Raw genomic sequence first — 16363 nt, 5'->3', positions numbered from 1 at the left:
GGCAAACCAATTCCGGAAGACCTGGGCAGGTTGTTCGTTCCCCCTGGGGTCTTCCAAATAGTGTGGGACATATTGTCTCACTCTCCATTCAGAGGGATAAGACATCCCTAATATGACCAATAACACTGAATAAGTATTTTGTATGTCTAATAGGTCTAGAAGGATCTCAGATATCCAAGTATCAAGCCATAAACTACCTTGCTGAAATGATCAGGCAATGTGGTTCTAGTCTCTTCCTCTGCACTATACAGAGGTCTGCATCTTTGCATTTGGGTTAGAACATCATCCTTCTTGCATATCCAAACGAAAGTGTTTAGAATACCACAAGCATTGAAAATAGATTCAAGGTTGAAGAGAGACAAAGAATGTGCCCTTCTACAAGGAGCAAACAATAGGCTCTTTAGGCCTAACTGCTTTAGAAGACAATTACTGTCCATTAAAGACAATCACAGTGGTGCGGATCAAGTTAGTCAAGGGGCTTAGATGACTAGGACAAATCCATCAATTGAGGGCAGAGACAGTTTCCTAGACAGATTGTGCATCCATGGACAGAACTCCAGAACTAATATGTAAACTACGACTTCGTCTACATTTAACATGTTGGGGGCCCTTTTTAAATTGGATCTAATGGCCTAAGCTACAATATATTTCAATCTTTAGTGGGGATAGATCTAATCCTCGACTTAAACACGTCGGCATTACCCACCCTTGTTGCCTGGTGAGTTGGTACATCCCATACGTATATGCTGTCATGCTGTGTCAGGAGGAAAGAGGAACATTTTATACTTACCTGATGGTAATTTTCCTTTCCTGATGCAAAGCATGACAGCATATAGGTCCCTCCCAAAAGGGCTTTGCAGTGATACTAAGTTACAAGAATGTGGCCTGCAGAGAGGAGACTTACTTTTATAGTATAACCGGTCCTGGAATAGGGCAGGGGCGGAGCCTAAGCATACGTATATGCTGTCATGCTTTACATCAGGAAAGAAAAATTACTGTCAACATTTTCCTCTATAGTTCCCTTCATCTAACACACCTGGCTTCTCTTTTACACTCTTGCACTATATGCAGAACAACAAGATTCTTTTGTACATTGTCTTCATCTAAAGAATGTTTTTAGCAGCTCATTACAGGGCTAAGGATTTTGTATAACTAGGACTATAATTTTAAGATAACCTTATTATTGAAATATTATCCAAACACACATCAAATGCAGAAAAGCAACACCTGTTGACACAAGCCCTACATTTTCCTTGCATATAGTTGGTTTCTCAAAGTGTGCACAGCATCACTTAATTTACTAAACTAAAGCCGGGCATAGATGGATTGAATTTCAAACGGTTCAGCAGGGATCAGCCAAGGTTCGATCCATCTTTAGGCAGGCTGGTTGTACTGAAGTTGATCCATCAATCAACTTCAGTATAACCAGCCTATCAGGTTTTTTTCATGCAATCACTGCTGGCAACTATAGCCACCAGCAGTATTCACTGTGTTCTGCCAGCTGTGAAGTCAACTCACTGGCAGAACACAATAGCGCTGTGGAAGGGATTCCCCCATCAACACTGACTTTGCTGATGTGAAAATCAAACAATTTTCATAATCTATGGGCTGCCCAACCCCCTAGCGCTGGCCCTATGCAAATATGCGGCCTCTCAGCGCCTCGTACTTAGCACAGAGGGGCTGCATATTTGCATGAATTGCTGCCTATACACCTGTGCTGAGAGCGTGAATGCTGCACGCTCCCAGTACAGTTACTGTCGCTTAACCAAAAGCTCCCAATCGCTCATTGCCATTGGGAGTTTTCAGATCACGAGACCACCGTGACAGCCAATCATAGCGGTCATGTGATCTTAGACCACGCCCTGCCTCCTGGCATCATAAACCTCTTAAAGGGCCAGGAGGCGTCTGCGCTAAGAGGTTAAGGGAACATTCACTTTGCAAAGTGAACAAAAGGGATAGTCTTTATGGGGCTGATTTACTAAAGGCTATTAGGCTGTTCACTTTGCAGGTAAATGTTGCCTTAGCTTAGTGAATGAGGTGAAGCTCTGCTGACTTCATTCAACTAAGTGCAAGCAAAAATACTGCTGTTTTTAACCCTTGCCTGTAATCTAAGGAAACATCTTTGCACATGATCTAAGCTAAGGGAAAATGACCTTGCAAAGTGAAAAACATCCTATTTGCCTTTAGTAATTCCATACCATGTATCATAGTATGCATCACAGCATTACTAAGAATTGTCCTAGTGTATATTTGTTAAAGAGTTTTAATCAGAAAAAAAGTTTCTCAGTTGTTGAAGATTTTAAGGTGCAAGTAGTAGAAGTAGAATTAGCCAGCTCACAGAGTGATAAATATTGAGTGACAGCTGGAGAGAAACATTGAATTATTAATTAAAAATAAAAGCTGAGGATGCTGATAAAAGCTAACACCTTGGAAGTGTTAAAGTCAAAGAATTTGTGTGAGGTGCTTCTGGGGTCAGATCTAATACACTTACACTTACAAATTAGACAGGTGAAATACCAGGCTTTGTACCCCAAGGGCACCTTCATGGAAACCCAACCTTTTTTTATGTGTTGTGAGTTTTGGATTGCTGTCTTCCAACAAAGATGAATGTTTAATTTCAATTAAAATATGAGAGGCTTTTCCCTAAAAATAGCGTTTTTCTCTTTGTTAAATAAGGAACTAGATAATCGGCAGCTTTCTGCAGTAATATATACGGTACTTAACATATCATCATTACAAAAATGATTACAACAGAAATACAGTCAGGAAGTTAAATTATTCAATTATTTTTTTAATCAATTCCTCTTATGCCCTGTACACACAATCGGAAATTCTGCCAGCAAAAGTCCGATGTGAGCTTTTGGTCAGAAATTCCGACCATGTGTATGCTCCATCGGACTTTTGCTGGCGGAATTTCCACCAGCAAAAGATTGAGAGCAGGTTCTATATTTTTCTGAAGGAAAAAGTTCATATCGGAAATTTCCGCTTGTGTGTACGGGGCATAAAACAGTATTTCATCTAGAGCAGTGGTTCTCTACTCCTGTCCTCAGGACCCACTAACAGGCCAGATTTTAAGTATTACCTTGGGGAGATGCAGACTAGAATACTGCAATCACTGAGCAGTAAATTATGTATTTCAGTTATCTTGCAAACCTGGCCTATTAGTGGGTCCTGAAGACAGGAGTTGAGAACCACTGATCTAGAGCTAGGAGTTTGGTGGTGAGATCTCTAGACCTTTGGGCAGCTGCTATGTAATGCAGACCCTCTAGAAAGCCCACTGAGCTCCATAAATTACACTGAAGGTCTTTGGGCACTAATGGAATTAAGGATAAAATGTATTTCTGATATGAATCGACATCTTACCTTTCAGTATGAGGCCGACTTAGAGTCAAAAAATAACTTAAAATAAGTTATTCTAGCAAACAAAGCTGAATACAAAGCCTTAAAAAATATGTCAGCATGTTTAGGAACATTACCAAGCTACACTAACAACATCATATTCTTACAAAATTAACTCACTATTGTACTGTCATAATAGCAAGCAAGCATTTTTAATTTTTTTTTTTGCTTTCGATAGAATGGGGACCAACTCATCTTTTTATTAGGACTTGGCGTCCTGGTCAAAACGGAATCCAGTGATGAGGAAGTGATTGTAAATCTGTCTAACAAGGACACAGACAATATTAAATCATATATACTGTACAATGCTGTGTTGTGTACTTTAAGAAATTAAAGCGGAGTTCCACCCTGAAAAAAGTGTTTTTTTAAAGTCAGTAGCTATAAACACTGTAGCTACTGACTTTTAAAGTGGTTGTATACCCACTTTTTTAACTTTTACCTACAGGAAAGCCTATAATAAGGCTTACCTGTAGGTAAAAAAAATATCTCCTAAACCTGTACGGTTTAGGAGATATTCCCCTCGGTATGCGCCGCTGACTGCAGCGGCGCATGCGCACAAGGGGGTTCTCTCCGTGAAAATCCGGCAGCGCTCGTCCGGCCGGATTTAAATCTCCCGCGCGCATGCGCGGGAGTGACGATATCGCGGCTCCGGCCACGCACAGCGCCGGAGCCGCGATACCCGGAAGAGACGCCGAGGGAGCATGTCGGCTCCCTCGGCGTGGATCGGGCGAGATGTCGGGGCCTCGTTCTAAGGTAAGTATTTCATAATGAGCTAGTATGCGGTGCATACTAGCTCATTATGCCTTTTGCTTTGCAGGTTTTAAAAAAAAAAAAAAAAAATTGCGGGTTTACTACCGCTTTAATAAGGCCGTGATGTTGGCCCCCTGAGGCCAATCCGACCATAGTAGCTAAGGGAGACTGGCAGTGGAGCCTTCAGGCTTCACAGCCGGTTTTCTACTGTGCATGCACGAGACGTGTCGCACTTTCAGAATGACCCTGTCATCTTCTGGGACACACACAGGTCCCAGAAGACAGTGAGGGGAAGGAGGAAGGCAGAGCCAGAAGAGGAAAGAGCCTGTGGCGAGGCTGAGACATGTTCACCGTTAAACTACTAATGTAAGTGAAAAAAAAAAAATATGCAAAAACAAGGGGAGAGGTGGTCTTTCTTTTAAAAAGGAAGTAAACCCTGATGGGTTTACTTCCTCTTTTTTTCCCTGCAAAGGTAAAGCATAATGGACTACTATGCATCGCATAGTAGCTCATTATGTGTCACTTACCTGACACAGGAGCCAGCGAAGTCGCCGCTGTCCCCTGTAATCCGCCGCATCCATGTTGCTTGTGGCGTCTCGCAGCTCCGACGAATCACAGCGGCGCAACCGCGATGACGTCACTCCCGCGCATGCGCACGGGAGTCGCGCCTCGCAGCTCCGCCGCTGTCATACGGCGAAGCCGCGATGACGTCACTCCCGCGCATGCGCACGGGAGTCGACAAATTAGGCAAATCCATTCTTGGATTTGCCGCATTTAGTGCGCCTGCGCGCCGCTGTCTACGGTGCATGCGCCGTAGATAGTGTTGCCCATTTTCGGGCAAATATCTCCTAAACCATATAGGTTTAGGAGATATTGCTTGGACCTACAGGTAAGCCTTAATCTAGGCTTACCTATAGGTCCAAGTTGTTTGGAAGGGTTTACTTCCTCTTTAAGAACAAGTTCTAAAGTTGGGTGGAACTCCGCTTTAAGGATTATAGTATTGAATTGCAACTAATTTATTGTTTAGAAACAAGACATACAGTGCCTTGCAAAAGTATTCACCCCCCCTTGGCTTTTTTACGTATTTTGTTACATTACAGCATTTAATTCAATGTTTTTCTTTTTTTTATCTGAATTATATGTGATGGATCAGAACACAATAGTCTAAGTTGGGGAAGTAAAATTAAAAAAATATATACATAAAACTATTTTTCAGAAATAAAAAACGTAATTGGCATGTGCGTATGTATTCACCCCCTTTGTTATGAATTTTTGTGAAAAACGTGTAGCGCTTATTTGTTTTTACCACATTACAATGTGACCAATGTAATCAATACATGTGTTAGACTGTGCACAAAACACATAAAAAAGAAATATATAAACACTCAATTACTGTATATGTAAAGCTAGAATGTCCAAGTAAATAAATATGAAAAAAAAAAAATGTGTCCACAAAAGTGGAAAAACAGCATGAAAACAGATGAAGAGTTCTCCAGATTTTCCAAGGTTACTGTGTGTGACACGATGAAGTGAAAAACAGTCCTACACCTTCTCCAAAGGATAATCACACAATCACCGCGTGAACCCTCCACCACATAAAATGGGGGCTTACCAGATTTAATGGATCCTACTCAAAATTATATTTGGAGGATCATATGTGCTTGTAGGTATACATAGGCTATTTTTGGAGTGTTGTCTTTTTCTGGAAGGCTTTCAAGTGTAGCTATTTTCTCTGCGGTATGTCTCCATCCACATAGATCATCATAGGTAGTGGGATAGATATAAAGGAAGAGAGCAGGGACCAAAATAGTGTAACTCCGTTTTTCGTTTCAAATAATTTAATTAAAAATTATCAAACTCACGTGTACAAAGAACATAAGCGCTTTTTCAGTAAAATCTCAGGCTGCAGTGAAGTCCCGACGCGTTTCGTCTTAAACAGACATCATCTGGGGTACAACTTCAAGGCAGCCCTCCAGTTTATATAGCTAGACCCCCAATCAGGACAAGATTTCCTCCATCAGTGTCACCACCCATCACTTCCGGTATCCAACATGGCCGCCGGCGTGCGTTCCACGCCTCTTTTTAGTAATGTGAAGGTTCTAGTCAAATAGCTGTTAGATCCCATACTCTTATATATATTAGACGAATGACTTCCGTATATTTAAACGAACGTCCTAATGCCAATAACGTCCAAATAGAACGCAGGCATAAACATTGAAAAGTTCAGCCGATCTTTTAACCTTAGCGGAAGTAAAAGTAAAATAAACGTGACCCCCCGCGTATCTCACGAACGGGAGTGGTCAGCCTGGAACGCACCAACTTTATCCACATCCCGGCGCCATAACGTCACTTCCGTGTCCCCGTACTCAAAAAATAGACGTATAAAAGAACGCCATCTCTAGGGTAATGTACAGATCGGTACAAGAACGAATCTTTTTTATATATTAGATAAGGAAAATATAGAGTATATACTCTCAGCTGAGGGATATATCTAGTGGAAAAAGCATTGGTAAAAAATAAGTAAAGAAGTAAAAAATATAGACAACATTAAACATTCGGACGCTGCATCAAAATAGGAACGCAGTGCCTATAATCGCATATTAGCTTGTGTAGCCACATTTCACAGGAAAAATAAATAGAGAAGGCAAATTTCGAAAGGATATTATTTCCAGAAATTTTACCCAAAAAAAGTAGTTAAAATCTACCTAAGGGTGTTAACTGAAAATTGAATGGAAAAATGTGACCAGATCCACTCAAATAGGCGATTATTACATCGTAACACTCTTACATGGACGATGGCTTACGCATAAAAAGGGAATTTTTATTCTAATTTTTAAAAATTGAAAGTATAAAAATATAAAGAAACTTATAAAAATCAAATGTAGTCATGAGTTTTAAGGTATATATATATATATATATACTCAGATGTAGCGCTCTATTAATATAGTGGCCCAATCAAAAGGAGACCGGAAATAATATGTGTCGACACATTAGGTGGACCAAACCCGAGTCGCCTTTAACCATCTACAAGTACACAAAAAGTACATTTTCCCCACATATTTCTACCATATATACCCAAAAAAGGAGGGGATAAGTGGAATAAAGTAAAAATATAGGTAAGAGAGATGGACAGACCTCATCTATCATCGATAAATGCATCTATATTACACACCAAGTGTACGGGGTCAGCCTGGAACGCACCAAGAGTACGGGGACACGGAAGTGACGTTATGGCGCCGGGATGTGGATAAAGTTGGTGCGTTCCAGGCTGACCACTCCCGTTCGTGAGATACGCGGGGGGTCACGTTTATTTTACTTTTACTTCCGCTAAGGTTAAAAGATCGGCTGAACTTTTCAATGTTTATGCCTGCGTTCTATTTGGACGTTATTGGCATTAGGACGTTCGTTTAAATATACGGAAGTCATTCGTCTAATATATATAAGAGTATGGGATCTAACAGCTATTTGACTAGAACCTTCACATTACTAAAAAGAGGCGTGGAACGCACGCCGGCGGCCATGTTGGATACCGGAAGTGATGGGTGGTGACACTGATGGAGGAAATCTTGTCCTGATTGGGGGTCTAGCTATATAAACTGGAGGGCTGCCTTGAAGTTGTACCCCAGATGATGTCTGTTTAAGACGAAACGCGTCGGGACTTCACTGCAGCCTGAGATTTTACTGAAAAAGCGCTTATGTTCTTTGTACACGTGAGTTTGATAATTTTTAATTAAATTATTTGAAACGAAAAACGGAGTTACACTATTTTGGTCCCTGCTCTCTTCCTTTATATCTATCCCACTACCTATGATGATCTATGTGGATGGAGACATACCGCAGAGAAAATAGCTACACTTGAAAGCCTTCCAGAAAAAGACAACACTCCAAAAATAGCCTATGTATACCTACAAGCACATATGATCCTCCAAATATAATTTTGAGTAGGATCCATTAAATCTGGTAAGCCCCCATTTTATGTGGTGGAGGGTTCACGCGGTGATTGTGTGATTATCCTTTGGAGAAGGTGTAGGACTGTTTTTCACTTCATCGTGTCACACACAGTAACCTTGGAAAATCTGGAGAACTCTTCATCTGTTTTCATGCTGTTTTTCCACTTTTGTGGACACATTTTTTTTTTTTTTTCATATTTATTTACTTGGACATTCTAGCTTTACATATACAGTAATTGAGTGTTTATATATTTCTTTTTTATGTGTTTTGTGCACAGTCTAACACATGTATTGATTACATTGGTCACATTGTAATGTGGTAAAAACAAATAAGCGCTACACGTTTTTCACAAAAATTTATTATGTCACATTTGTACACCTAGATGTTGTGTTAGCTGCTGTTTGTATACTGGTTACACATTCGAATAGCGCAGTGTTTTTGGTTCTTTTTGAAACTTGTTTATTAGGTTGTTTTTCACATTGCTGCAATTCTTTTGCTTTATTTTCACATAGAAGCACTTCTTTTTCTCATCATTTAATGGATATCTTTGAATATCGGGCTTCACATAAGGTTAACACTGATGGTGTGTTTGTAGCCACGGGCAGTAATACAGAGATTGGAGGGATGTTTATGAGGCTAAAAAACATCATGACATCAGAGCTCCACCTACAGTGGGATCTAGCGTTCCTGCAACAATATATTGCGGAACACATGGTCCCCAGAAGCCTGAGATGGGACATTTACCCTCAACAAGGCGAGCAAGACCTTGAGTCTTGGTTCAAGTATTTTAATGAAGCTGGAATTAACCTTCTAGGCTTCTTGACTACCAGAAAGAATAATAGGTTGGGACTTTTAGATAAAGAAATTAAGGAACTTAGAGATAAACTTGGAGGTTTTAAAAATACCCCAGAATATAATTCTCTTTCAGCTAACTTATTAAATCATTTAGAGAAGGAAGACAGGGAACAGAAGTACAAAAAACAGAAAAAATATTCTAGAGACATTAACGACTATAAGACAGGAAATGTGTTCAGTTGGCAAAAATCATTACAAACCACATCTACGATGGACACACAACCCCCAAGTGGACCTCAAGATGTCGGTTCCACTATGAGGCCTGTGGAAGTCAGACCCCCTATGCCCCATGGTGATGTTGTACAGAGATACCCCGATGAGGGCCTACCACCCTCTCAGTACACAGTACAACATTTTTACCCCCATACTCCTAATAAGCCACAGAGGGGGAGGGGTAATCATCGGGGTAAAAGAGGTGGAAGAGGGTCCAATCGAGGACGTCCTTTCAACCGCGATGATTACCAGCTTAGAGATTATAATGAGACATCATATTACTCTCCGTCACCTAGACGTGCACCCCCGAATTCGCACTATGTGGGGTCTCAAAATCATAATGTAGCTCCAGTTTCTACATACAACAGGTTTTCTCCACTAAGGGATCAGAGAGACAATGAAATTAGAAACAATGCCTATACACCATCTACATACAATCCACCCAATAGTAATTTTAGAAATCAGGATTTTTGCGAGGATCCATATACCAAAAAAAGAGGCCAGGATCCAAGAGAGGGTGCAGAGGGGGGAAACGACTACAGCGGAGGAAAAAGAAGGCGAGTTTGATAGGAAAGGGTGTTTTTAATCTAAGTAAAAAAACCTTTTCCCAAGCAGAGTTATCTGTATTGGATAAGGGATTAAAATATGCACCCCCCAAAAGTCTTAATAAATTTAACACCTTCATAGATGTACACAAATTTATTAGGAAAATTAATGTTCAAAGATATTTGACAACTAATCCGTTTAGAACAGGATATACAGCAGCCACGTTTGGCACTGTACATTCAGGGTTATCTAACCCGTCTTTATTTGCACCCCCTGTACCTACAGCTCCGGCGGTAAAGATTTTTAAGGATCTTGTACTTGGTGACCTAGAGAAACTTCCTATTAAGCATGTGAATAGGTCCACCCTCTCACAGGCCGGTTTTAACTCTTTGTGTGAACAAAAGGAGGTCGTCGTGCGTCCTGCTGACAAAGGGGGTGGGATTGTTATCCTGGACAAGGAACAGTATAAAGCCGAAATGTGCAGGATACTAGAAGAACCGGGGACATATAAATTACTCCCTAACAATCCCACAAATCTTTACAAAAGACAACTTAAGAGCCTTGTCGAGAAAGGATACGACTCGAAAATTCTGAATAAGAAAGAAAAATCATTTTTGATCCCTATTGCTCCAAGAATTCCCACTATATATTATCTACCAAAGATTCATAAAGATGCGATTAACCCTCCCGGCAGGCCTATAGTGAGTGGTATCAATTCTATCACCTCACGTATAGGTCGATATATAGATTTCTACCTGCAACCTTTAGTGAAAAAAACTCCTTCGTATCTTAAGGATACAGGAGCGACAATTAGGAGACTGGCAAATATAACTCCCCAGGATGAATGCATTATTGCCACAGCAGATGTGGCTTCTCTATATACTTGCATTCCACATAGAAGGGGTATAGAAGCTGTCCGCTATTTTTTGGATCAAGAAGATTCTCTAGCGCCTTTCCAACGCGACTATCTCATTGAACTGCTTGAGTTTGCAACCGAGCATAATTATTTTTGGTTTAATGGGAATTACTATTCACAGCAGAGAGGTGTAGCAATGGGGGCCAAATTTGCCCCCAGTCTTGCCAATTTATTTATGGCAAAGTGGGAGGAGGATGTCGTCTATGCCCATCATAACCCCTCGTTGGCTTTATGGGCAAGATATATAGACGACATCCTCCTCCTATGGAATGGCACACCCGAATCGCTAAGAGAATTTTTTGGTACTTTGAACCACAATGATAGGGGTATCTCATTATCGCTAGAAATGAGCACCTCTAAGACTAACTTCTTGGATCTAGAAATTGAAATATTAAATAATAAATTCGTGTTCAAAACACATTTCAAAGAAACTGATCGGAACAGCTTCATTCCCCTAGATAGCTGCCACCACAGAGCGTGGCTTAATTCTGTTCCACGGAGCCAGTTTCTACGTCTCCGGAGGAATTGTACAGATCTAGAGACATTCAAAATACAAGCCAAAAATCTTAGGCAGAAATTTGAAGATAAGGGGTACGATAGAGCTATTTTGGATAGGGAAATATGCAAGGTTGCGGAAACCAATAGAGAGGACCTCATTGTTGAGAAAACACAAAATGCACCTGATGATACTTACAGATGGTCTATGATAACAACGTTTTCATCACAGCATAGACAGATCAAGTCTATTATAAACAAACATTGGAGTATACTAAAAAACGATTCCGTGTTGGGCCCCAAGCTACCCGAACAAGCTAAGATACTTTTCAGGGGGGTTCCTTCCCTACAGAAGAGTATAGCCCCCAATATCTTAGATCCACCCAATCGTCCATCCTTTTTCCACAATATGACGGGTTTCTACCCCTGTAAAAAGTGCAGTGTATGTAGATACAATACCTTAGGGAGACGTAAGGCCACTGAATTTACCTCTACAATCACTAATAAGACACATAGTATCAAGCCTTTTTGCACTTGTGACACCAAGTATGTGGTATATCTAATCACCTGCCCATGTGGCAAGCAATATGTAGGGAGGACGATTAGGACATTTGCAATCAGGGTAGGCGAACATATATCCCTTATCAAGAGTAAAGATTCAAAACACACTGTCCCTAGACACTATAAGCAGTGTCACAATAGTGACCCTACAGGAACAGAGTTTTTGATCATTGATAGGTATACGCCACCCTGGAGGGGGGGTGCTATGACCAGGGGTGTATCCAAGTTAGAGACGTATTGGATATACACTATCAAGTCTTACTCCCCGTTTGGTCTAAACGTGGAGTGGGACATCAATGCATTCATCGATAATGGTTGATGTAAGGTGTTGGGTCCCACTCCCCGTTTGGTTCGGACTTGGTGTGTAATATAGATGCATTTATCGATGATAGATGAGGTCTGTCCATCTCTCTTACCTATATTTTTACTTTATTCCACTTATCCCCTCCTTTTTTGGGTATATATGGTAGAAATATGTGGGGAAAATGTACTTTTTGTGTACTTGTAGATGGTTAAAGGCGACTCGGGTTTGGTCCACCTAATGTGTCGACACATATTATTTCCGGTCTCCTTTTGATTGGGCCACTATATTAATAGAGCGCTACATCTGAGTATATATATATATATATATACCTTAAAACTCATGACTACATTTGATTTTTATAAGTTTCTTTATATTTTTATACTTTCAATTTTTAAAAATTAGAATAAAAATTCCCTTTTTATGCGTAAGCCATCGTCCATGTAAGAGTGTTACGATGTAATAATCGCCTATTTGAGTGGATCTGGTCACATTTTTCCATTCAATTTTCAGTTAACACCCTTAGGTAGATTTTAACTACTTTTTTTGGGTAAAATTTCTGGAAATAATATCCTTTCGAAATTTGCCTTCTCTATTTATTTTTCCTGTGAAATGTGGCTACACAAGCTAATATGCGATTATAGGCACTGCGTTCCTATTTTGATGCAGCGTCCGAATGTTTAATGTTGTCTATATTTTTTACTTCTTTACTTATTTTTTACCAATGCTTTTTCCACTAGATATATCCCTCAGCTGAGAGTATATACTCTATATTTTCCTTATCTAATATATAAAAAAGATTCGTTCTTGTACCGATCTGTACATTACCCTAGAGATGGCGTTCTTTTATACGTCTATTTTTTGAGTACGGGGACACGGAAGTGACGTTATGGCGCCGGGATGTGGATAAAGTTGGTGCGTTCCAGGCTGACCACTCCCGTTCGTGAGATACGCGGGGGGTCACGTTTATTTTACTTTTACTTCCGCTAAGGTTAAAAGATCGGCTGAACTTTTCAATGTTTATGCCTGCGTTCTATTTGGACGTTATTGGCATTAGGACGTTCGTTTAAATATACGGAAGTCATTCGTCTAATATATATAAGAGTATGGGATCTAACAGCTATTTGACTAGAACCTTCACATTACTAAAAAGAGGCGTGGAACGCACGCCGGCGGCCATGTTGGATACCGGAAGTGATGGGTGGTGACACTGATGGAGGAAATCTTGTCCTGATTGGGGGTCTAGCTATATAAACTGGAGGGCTGCCTTGAAGTTGTACCCCAGATAATGTCTGTTTAAGACGAAACGCGTCGGGACTTCACTGCAGCCTGAGATTTTACTGAAAAAGCGCTTATGTTCTTTGTACACGTGAGTTTGATAATTTTTAATTAAATTATTTGAAACGAAAAACGGAGTTACACTATTTTGGTCCCTGCTCTCTTCCTTTATATCTATCCCACTACCTATGATGATCTATGTGGATGGAGACATACCGCAGAGAAAATAGCTACACTTGAAAGCCTTCCAGAAAAAGACAACACTCCAAAAATAGCCTATGTATACCTACAAGCACATATGATCCTCCAAATATAATTTTGAGTAGGATCCATTAAATCTGGTAAGCCCCCATTTTATGTGGTGGAGGGTTCACGCGGTGATTGTGTGATTATCCTTTGGAGAAGGTGTAGGACTGTTTTTCACTTCATCGTGTCACACACAGTAACCTTGGAAAATCTGGAGAACTCTTCATCTGTTTTCATGCTGTTTTTCCACTTTTGTGGACACATTTTTTTTTTTCATATTTATTTACTTGGACATTCTAGCTTTACATATACAGTAATTGAGTGTTTATATATTTCTTTTTTATGTGTTTTGTGCACAGTCTAACACATGTATTGATTACATTGGTCACATTGTAATGTGGTAAAAACAAATAAGCGCTACACGTTTTTCACAAAAATTTATTATGTCACATTTGTACACCTAGATGTTGTGTTAGCTGCTGTTTGTATACTGGTTACACATTCGAATAGCGCAGTGTTTTTGGTTCCCTTTGTTATGAAACCCATAAAAAGCTCTGGTGCAACCAATTACCTTCAGAAGTCACATAATTACTTAAATGATGTCCACCTGTGTGCAATCTAAGTGTCACATGATCTGTCATTACATATACACACCTTTTTGAAAGGTCCCAGAGGCTACAACACCTAAACAAGAGGCACCACTAACCAAACACTACTATGAAGACCAAGGAACTCTCCAAACAAGTAAAGGGCAATGTTGTTGAGAAATACAAGTCAGGGTTAGGTTAAAAAAAAAAATCCAAATCTTTGATGAGCCCTAGGAGCACTATCAAATCTATCATAACCAAATGGAAAGAACATGGCATGCCAAATCTGCAGTGACACTGAATGTAAGGTTAGTTCAGCTCTTGACTAAAACTCTTTAGTCAAAAGATACCTTTTTATAATTTTTATAATACTGATACTTTTTGTGATTATACGTACTGAGCATTCACCAGTATATTTGGGCTCAGCCAATGCTACATAGTTGCATATTTAAGCTGTCTGTGCATCACTTTTTCAATTCTAGGCTTCACCTTTTGCCCTGTTTAGCATGAACACAAAGATATGCACGTCTTATTTAGGATTTTTCCTTTTCTTGCCCTTTTTCATTGATATGTATCAATGATTAACCCTTTGATGTATATATTACAATTTTGGTTGCTATTATGCTAATATAAGCCCATCAATGATTTATACATTGGGGCTTCATAATAAGCAGACACCAATATTGACAGTATTAATATTTGGTAGCAACAATGTATTTGTTGTAGGGCTTGCATTCAAAAATATTATATATAGGTGTATGTAATACTGACCAATCGAATCGGTATGTGTTTATATAATCAGGACCTCAACGATGCTCCTCTTGTATGCCCTCTTTCATGATGAGATTGATGTTTTGTTGTATTGTATGTTTTTGCTATTATTGTTGTTTTTTACTTTTAGAATGTGCTGTGGTAGTATCTTCTGGCTCTGAATGCCCCACTAACGATTCATAATTGTAATCTACTGTTTTTATTAATCATATTGGTGATGTTTGCACCTTGATTGTATATATGTTTTCATAATAAAAGCTATTTTGTAGAATTTTCTGTTTATGTTTCTCTCCCTCATTGCCTAGAAAGTCCCTTATACTTTCCCTTGGGGGGGGGGGTACTTGTCTTTTGACAACAGCAAACCTGCCAAGAGACGGCCACACACCAAAAGTCATGGACTGAGCAAGGAGAGCATTAATCAGAGAGGCAGCACAGAGACCTAAGGCAACCCTGGAGGAGCTGCAGACTTCCACAGCAGAGACTGTACATAGGACGACAATAAGCTGTACGCTCCATAGAGTTGGGGTTTATGGCAGAGTGGCCAGAAGAAAGCCATTACTTTCAGAAAAAAACAAAATGGCACATTTTAGGTTTGCAAAAAGGCATGTGGGACACTTCCAAAATGTATGGAGGAAGGTGCTCTGGTCTGATCAGACTAAAATTTTACTTTTTGGCCGTCAAAGAAAACGCTATGTCTGGTGCAAACCCAACACATCACATCATCCAAAGAACATCATCCCCACAGTGAAACATGGTGGTGGCATCAACATGCTGTGGGGATGTTTTTTAGCAGTCAGGACTGGGAAACTGGTCAGAGTTGAGGGAAAGATGGATGGTGATAAATACAGTGATATTCTTGAGCAAAAGCTGTACCACTCTGTGTATGATTTGAGGCTAGGACGGAGGTTCACCTTCCAGCAAAACAATGACCCCAAATACCCTACTAAAGCAACACTTGAGTGGTTTAAGGGGAAACATGTAAATGTGTTGGAATGGCCTAGTCAAAGCCTAGACCTCAACCCAATAGAAAATCTGTGGTCAGACTTAAAGATTGCTGTTCATAAGCGCAAAACATCCAACCTGAAGGAGCTGGAGCAGTTTTGCAAGGAAGAATGGGCAAAAATTCCAGTGGAAAGGTGTGGCAAGATCATAGAGACTTATCCAAAGAGCTTGGAGTAGCTGTGATAGCTGCAAAAGGTGGCTCTACAAAGTATTGATTTTAAGGTGGTGAATCGTAATGCACATTTACTTTTTCTGTTATTTTATCCTATTTGTTGTTTGCTTCACAATACAAAAAAAATCTTCAAAGTTGTGGGCATGTTCTGTAAATTAAATGATGCAAATCCTCAAACAATCCATGTTAATTCCAGGTTGTGAGGCAACAAAACACGAAAAATGCCTAGGGGGGTGAATACTTTTGCAAGGCACTATTTTATCTAGCCACCCAGGTTTTATGTTGGTTTGTGTGAAATGTTTGATGCAGGCAGAGTAGTT

The sequence above is a fragment of the Lithobates pipiens genome, unplaced genomic scaffold, assembly GCF_037356315.1.
Source record: "Lithobates pipiens isolate NorthernLeopardFrog02 unplaced genomic scaffold, aLitPip1_a1.2 Scaffold_3, whole genome shotgun sequence".
NCBI lineage: Eukaryota > Metazoa > Chordata > Amphibia > Anura > Ranidae > Lithobates > Lithobates pipiens.
The sequence above is the reverse complement of the archived record's forward strand: the minus strand, read 5'-3'. Positions refer to the sequence as shown.